Source organism: Hylobates moloch, unplaced genomic scaffold (genome assembly GCF_009828535.3).
Source record: "Hylobates moloch isolate HMO894 unplaced genomic scaffold, HMol_V3 SCAFFOLD_7, whole genome shotgun sequence".
Lineage (NCBI taxonomy): Eukaryota > Metazoa > Chordata > Mammalia > Primates > Hylobatidae > Hylobates > Hylobates moloch.
The window spans coordinates 127,066,381-127,074,786 of NW_026652282.1; positions in this window are offsets into that span (position 1 = coordinate 127,066,381).

Below are 8,406 nucleotides of genomic sequence, written 5' to 3' on the forward strand. Positions count from 1 at the left end.
AAAAAAAAAAAGAATTTATTTCCAATTAAAATATGAAAAAAAAAGATTAAAAAAAAAAAGAAAGGTGGGGAGACTTCATTGTGAAAAGCAGTCAATATTTAAATCTAAAACTTTAGAAGCATTCGTGGAAGTTGGTTGCCGATAGCAAAGAGGAATTTAAACTTAGGAAGTGCAGTAGCTCATTGGGACTTACGTTGTCAAGAAGAAGGGGAGGAGAGTTCATGTAAAAAGAACAGCTCCATCTAGCAGCATTAATCCCCAATGGCTTTGGATCAATTTTGGCTTAATAATACTACAAGAGAAAAAGGGCCTTTTCAGCGTCAAGGAAAATCCTGCTTTCAGAGAGTCATTCTTTGCCTATCTCCAACAGGTCTTAGGATGAGTGTGTATCACGAGCTCATCTCCGAAGAAGTTCTGCAAAGCCCTCAGGGACATGCAGCATGAGTCCCATCCCCTGGCAAGAAGCTAAGTCCCATGTCTGTGAGTGCATGGTCCTGCCATCCAGTATATATGCTCTGGCATATAAATGGCATCCCAATGTTACAGATAGGAGAGCTGACCAGTAAGGGAGGACTTACAGTTCTTATGGAATTTGTGCTCAGCAGAGCAGGCAAAGCCTTCAAAGACCAGGGTCCATAGAGGAGGGTAGCTAGGACACATCAGTGGAAGAGCTGTGAGTATAATGTAGAGCTCTTGACTCCTGGGCCAGGGCCCTTTCCACTAGACCATGTTGTCTGTCTCTCAGACTAGGCCCATACATTCAACCAGTTTGACCATTTTGATGGAATTGGATGTTCGAATTAGTGACCATTAATTTGGCTAATTTCTTTTCTTACCCAAATGATCAATTGTTTACATTAGCCAGTAAATGAGTCTAAATGAAGTGGTTGTTCAAATAGTCACTTGACTATGGTTGAACATGAAGGGTTTTGTGATTTAGAATTGGGAGTTGTCTGTCATCACAGTTAAATGATCCATCAAAGCGCAGCAGGTTAAGAACAGGCCTAAGTGGTACATCCATATAATAGAATACTATTTAATGATAAAAAATAAGTGAGCCATCAAGCCATGAAAAAACATGGAGGGACCTTAAATGCATATTACTAAGTGAAAGAAGACAGCCTAAAAAGACTACATATTGTATTGTTCCATTTATAAGACATTAGGGAAATGACAAATTATGGAGATGAAAAAATATCAGTGGTTCAATGAGATACCATCTCACGCCACTTAGAATGGTGATCATTATAAAGTCAGGAAACAACAGATGCTAGAGAGGCTGTGGAGAAATAGGAATGCTTTTACACTGTTGGTGGGAGTGTAAATTAGCTCAACCATTGTGGAAGACAGTGTGGTGATTCCTCAAGGACCTAGAACCAGAAATACCATTTGATCCAGCAATCCCATTACTGGGTATATTCCCAAAGGATTATAAATCATTCTGCTATAAAGATACATGCACATGTATCTTTATTGCAGCACTATTTACAATAGCAAAGACTTGGAACCAACCCAAATGTCCATTAATGATAGCCTAGATAAAGAAAATGTGGCACATATACACCATGGAATACTATGCAGCCATAAAAAAGGATGAGTTCATGTCCTTTGCAGGGACATGGATGAAGCTGGAAACCGTCATCCTCAGCAAACTAACATAGGAACAGAAAACCAAACACTGCATGTTCTCATTTATAAGTGGGAGCTGAACAATGAGAACACATGGACACAGGAAGGGGAACATCACACACCAGGGCCTGTTGTAGGGGTGGGGTCCAAGGGGAGGGAGAGCATTAGGACAAATACCTAATGCATGCAGGGCTTAAAACCTAGATGACGGGTTGATGGGTGCAGCAAACCACCATGGCACATGTATACCTATGTAACAAACCTGCATGTTCTGCACATGTATCCAGAACTTAAAGTAAGATTCTTTAAAAAGGCATTCAAACAGAAAGCGAGGAAGTCAAACTATCTCTGTAAGAAAAAAAAATCAGTGGTTGGCAGGAGTTTGAGGGGAGGAGGAAGTTTTGGAGGAGTGCAGCAGAGGGGATACTTAGGGCAGTAAAGCAATTCTGTATGATTCTGTAATGGTGGATACATGACATTATGTATTTGTCAAAATTCAAAAGGTGAATCTCAAACTATAGACTTGAGTTAGTGATAATGTACCAGTATTGGCTCACCAATTGTAATAAATACACTACACCAGTGCAAGATGTTAATAATAGGGGAAACAGAGGGAGTAGATGAGAGCCCTCTGTTCTTTCTGCTCTATTTTTCTGTAAACCTAAAACTACCCTAAGAAATAAAATTGATTAATTGTAAAGAACCATCCTAGGTGTCCAGGTATGGAGGGAAGCAGTACAGAGCTGAAAAGTTTCTGTTCCATCACAGAGACAAATGGAATAGTAGACTATGAAATCTTGGCTAAAGTCCGCACTGACACATCTAAATGAACACAGAACAATTTGGTCATGTATCTAAATACTTAGGAATATTCATATACAGGCATCATGTAGTCATGGTCTTCCATGATCTACTGTATGTATCTAAACAACAGCTCCAGAACAATATGAAAATGGAAAAAGCAAAATCAAAGAGAAACTTACAACATAGTTGTCATTCTATGGTTATCAAGACCCTTATAAATGTTCCCTTTCAATCTATACAAAGAAACGGAACTCTTTAGGCTCTTATTATTCTTCTGTAGCGTGGGTTTTTGTGACAAGTCCTGGCATGCCTAGGACCTGGAGCAAACAAGTTGATATGGCAATAAAAATACAAAAGAACACAGTAGACAAACACCACTGGGTCGATCTTACATGCACAATTGAAAATTATGGAACATAACAGTCTAAATTCTACACGTAGGCATGAAGTTCAAGGTACTTCATCATAAGTATTATTATATATGACCTTTGTTAAGTTAGATCCATGGAGATGAGACGACTTTCAGGAGGCTTAAGAGATCCCTCAAAAAACCATTCTTTTCATGAGAGAAAAGATGAAACAACTCCCTAGTAATCAGGGAAATAGAAACTAAAGAAGATATATTTCATACCCATCTATTTGGCAAAATATTAAAGTCTAACAGTATCAGGTGTGTTGCTCATAATGTGAACAAGCAGTGCTGCTGGAAGCATAAACTAGCATAACTGTTTTGGAGACCAATCTGACAATGCCTATTAGAGTTGCTTAAAGTGGAAGTTTAGATAGTTCCTTTCAGATGTTTCTTCTTTTCTAAATTAGCACTGAATTCAAAAATTTTCTTTATAAGCCTTGTTTTAGCTGCACTCCACAAATTTTGTCATATTGTGTTTTTATTTTCATTTAGTTTAAAACATTTTCTAACTTCTCTTGAAATTTGTTTTTTGACCCATGGGTTTTTTAGGAATGTGTGGTCTGATATTTATATATTGACACCATCAAGAAAGTGGAAAGACAGCCCACATAATGGGACGAAATATTTGCAAATCATATATCTGATAAGGGACTTGTATCTAAAACATATAAAGAACTCTTACAACTCAAGAATAAAAATATAAATAACCCTATTATAAAGGGGCACAGGATCTAAACAAATATTTCTCCAGACGAGATATCCAAATGGCCAATAAGCATATGAAAAGATGTTCAACATCACTAGTCATCAGAGAAATAGAAGTCAAAACCACAATGAGATATCACTTCACATCCACTAAAATGGCTAGAATAAAAAAGATAACAGCATGCGTTGAGGAATATGCAGAGAAATCAGAACCCCTATACACTGTTAGTGGGAATGAAAGATGGTGCAACCACTTTGGAACACTTTCTGACAGTTCCTAAAAAAAAAAACACAGTTATAAAATGGTCCAGTTAATTCCCAAGAAAAATGAGAAGATATGCCCACACAGAAACCTGTACACAAATTTTTATACCAGCATTATTTATCATAGTCAAAAGGTGGAAATAACCCAAATTACCATCAATAGATGAGTGGATAAGCAAAGTGTGGTGTATCTATATTATGGAATGTTATTCAGACACAAAAAATGAAGTATTGATATATGCTGCAACATGAAATAGCCTTGAAAACACTACACTAAGTAAAAGAATCCAGTCACAAAAGACTACATACCATATGGTTTCACTCTTATGGAAGTCCACAATAGGGAAATCTACAAACAGAAAATGAATTAGTGATTGCTCTGAGTGGGGTGGAGAGATGAAAGCGTGATAACTAAAGGATACAGGGGTGATGGTTGCACATATCTGTGAATACACTGTGCTAAAAACCATCAAATTGTACATTTTAAATGAGTGAATTGTATGGCATGTGAATTATATTTTTTAAAAGCTGTTAAAAACATGCATTGAGAATTTTTCAGGTATCTATTTGTTATTGATGGCTTGTTTGGTTGCTTGGTGATTAGAGAACATCCTTTGCATTATTTAAAAGTCTGTTAAATTTATGGAGGCTTTTTTATAGTCCAGAATATGGTCTTTCTTAGAGAATGTTCTGTGTGCACCTGAAAATAATGTATATTCTGCTCTCATTGGGTATAATGTCCTATAAAAGTCAATTAGATCAATTTGATTGATACTGTAATTTAATTCTTCTTTATCCTAACTGATTTACTTTCTATTTGTTCCATCAATAAATGAGAGAGGAATGTCGAAGTCCCTAACTATAATTATAGACTTGACTATTTTTCCTTACAGTTCTATCAGTTTTTGCTTTACATCTTTGAAGCTCTGCTATTAGGTCCAGACACATTTAGGGCTGTTATGTCCTTTTGATGAACTGATTGTTTTATCATTATGAACTATTTCTCTTTATCCCTAGTAATATTCATTGTACCAAAATCTACTTTGCCTAATATTAATATAGCCACTCTAGTTTTGTTTTCATTAGTATTTGCTTGCTATATCTTTTCCCATCCATTTTAAGCTATGTGTATATTTATATCTAAAATGGGTTTATTATAGACAACATATAGTTGGGTCTTGCCTTTTCACCAAACTGACAATCTTTTTTTTTTTTTTGAGACGGAGTCTCGCTCTGTCGCCCAGGCTGGAGTGCAGTGGCACAATCTTGGCTCACTGCAAGCTCCGCCTCCCGGGTTCACGCCATTCTCCTGCCTCAGCCTCTCCGAGTAGCTGGGACTACAGGCGCCCACCACCACGCCCGGCTAATTTTTTTTTTGTATTTTTAGTAGAGACGGGGTTTCACCGTGGTCTCGATCTCCTGACCTCGTGATCCGCCCGCCTCGGCCTCCCAAAGTGCTGGGATTACAAGCATGAGCCACCGTGCCCGGCCAAAACTGACAATCTTTATCTTTTAATTGGATTCAGATCTTTAATTGAATTGTTCAGGTTTTTACATTTAATTAAATTATTCATTTTATTGGACCTAAGTCTACAACCTTGCTATCTAATTTCTATTTACCCAATCTGGGCTTGTTCCTTGCTCTCTCTTTCCAGGACTTCTGTTTTAATTGTTTTTATTATTCCCTTTTATATCCAGTATTGGCTTCATAGGCTCTCTGTTTTATTTTTATTTCTTGCTCCACAATTTACATTAAAATGTTTACCTTAGCACAATCTACCTTCAAGCAATATTATACCGCTTCATGTATAAGAATTTACATTATACTTCCATTTCCCCTTCTGTCCTTTATGTTATTGTGGTCATACATTTTATTTCTACATTTATAAAATGTAGAAACATGTTACATCACAATACAGTGTTATTATTTTTCATTTAAACAATCAATTTTCATTTAATGAGAATATACAAATAATTTTAAAATATCTTTAAATATACTCACATGTTTACCAGTCCCAGGACTCAAACTTTTGTTTGATCCAAATTTTCATTTATTATCCTTTTCATTTTGTCTGAAGAACTTCCTTTAGTATTGTAGTGCATTATCTGTTCATGATGATTCTCTCAGTTTTTGTCTGAAAAGTATTTATTTCCTCTTCATTTTTGAAAATGTTTTCATTGGGTTTAGATTTCTGATGACAGTTTTTCCCTTCAGTACATTTATGATGTCACTACATTGTCTTCTAGCCTGCATGGTTTCTGGCAAGAAGTCTGATGTAATTCTTATCTTTATTACTCATTATACCATGTCTCTTTTCCTCTGGTTGCTTTTAATATTTTTCTTTATCAACAATTATTTTTCAATAATTTGATTATGATGTGTCATGATGTAGTTTTCTTTACATTTGTTTTGTTGGAGTTTGGTGAAATTATTGGATAAATGAATATTTAGTTTTCATAAAATTTAAACATTTCCCAGCCTTACTTTTCAAATATTTTTCTGCCCTCTCCCACTTCTGCTGCTCCAATTATGCATGCTAGATCCCTTTATGTTGCCCCAGGTCACTCATGTTATGTTCTTTTCTTTTTAAGTCTTTTCTGTCTGTTCATCATTTTGAGTAATTTTTATTGCTATGACTTCAAGTTGACTAATCTGCTGCAGTTTCTACACCATTAATCTCATCCGGTACATTTTTCATTTCATATATTGTATCTGTCATCTCTACTAGTTTGATTTTGGCTTTTTTATATCTTCCATTTCTCTCTTAGTCATATCCATGTTTTCTCCACCTTCATAATCATATAGAGCATATTTATAAAAGCTGTTTTAACTTTCTTGTCTGCTAATGCCATCATCTCTGTAATTTCAAAGTCTATTTTTATTGATTATCATCTATCCTGGTTAAGAATCATATTCCACAGTTTTTTTTTTGCATGGCCAATAATGTTTTATTGGGTGCTGTACAAAGTGGATTTTACATGGTTGAGTGGTGGATTTTGTTGCATTCCTTTAAATATTGGTGGGCTTCGTTCTGGGATGCAGTCAAGTTATATGGAATCTGATTCTTTCAAGGGTTACTTTTAAGCTTTGTTCAAGGCAGGTCCATAGCAGCCTATAGTCTAGAAATAACTAAGCCCTACTACTAAGACAATATCCTTTGGAACATTGTAGTTCATACTCCAGATATTACAGGTCTATTCCCAGACCTGTGTGAGCTCTGTTAATTTTTCAGTCTATTGTTTTCTCATGGTCTTTCACTGTCCAAGGGTAGAATTTTTTTTTTTCTCATACATGTGCTGCAGGTCAGAATTCAGCCAAAGACTAGAGGGGACCCTCTGCACATCTCTGGAGCTTTGTCTATACAAACCTTGCTCCCTGCAATTTTCAGCCTTCGTGGTCTCCCTGGACTCTAATCTTTGTCTGCCTTACTGATCAAGACATCAAGACCTCTAGGATTGGTTTTGGTCCTCTCTTTCTCTGCTGCAGCCTAGAAAATTACTCCAGGCAATAAGCTACGAAAATCATAAGGCTCACCTTACTTGTATTCTCTCTGTCAGGAATCACCATCTCGTACTTTTGTACTGCCTGTTGTCCAATGTCTAAAAGCCATTATTTCATATTTTCTCTCTGGTTTTCTAGTTGTTTAGGATGGAAGGTAATTAGTCCCTGATATTCTATCATGGATGGAAGAGAAGGTCTCCTATTATATTACTTTTTTAATATTCTTCCAAGCACAAAATGTTTAATACTTTAAAAATATACTTTTAAAACGCATTTTTTCTTCCTCACAATATTTGGTTTTGGTGCCATACATCTGAGCATCAAGAAAATACTGCTCTAGACCAGAGTTTCTCAACCTCAGCACTATTGACATTTTGGACAGGAAAATTCTTTGCTGCGGGAGGCTGTACTATGCACTGTAGGATGTTTGGCAGTTATGACAACCAAAAATATCTCCACTTATTGCTAAATTTACCCTGAGAGATCAGGCAAAATTGCCCTTGGCTGAAAACCAAACTTTCAATATCGTAGCAACCCAGAAACACACCCCCTTTTAAATAAAAGTTAGGCAGCCTTAAAAAAAAAAATAACAGAGGCATATTGAAAGGACACAGGAGCCAACCTGGAAAAGTTCCCAATGGTCAAAATTGCAGCAATTTGAGCAATGAGCAATAAATATTGAGAGTATTAGATTATACCTTAAAGCATAAAATAAAATTTATGAATTCATTCTGATATAAATAAATAATCGAATGAATAAGTGAATGAGAGAGAAAAATTCCAATTAAATAGATGTAGGAGGGATGAAGGAAGCAGTATCACCATTAGAACACCACAGTGATAAATGCCACAGGAGGAATCTATCAATGGATGTGATAATGAGTGAGCAAAAGTTTAAGCAGAATAGGATGTTTGTGTATTCTCAAAGTATTTTTCCTAAAATATTTAGTAATTAACAAGGTGGGGAAGAGGGAATTATAACTTGGTGGTAGGGAATCCTGGTAGAAATCACTTTAGCCAGGTGATTAAGGTTAACATACCCAGTAATACATATGAATATCATGTATCCCCTGATACAACAGACTGAGAA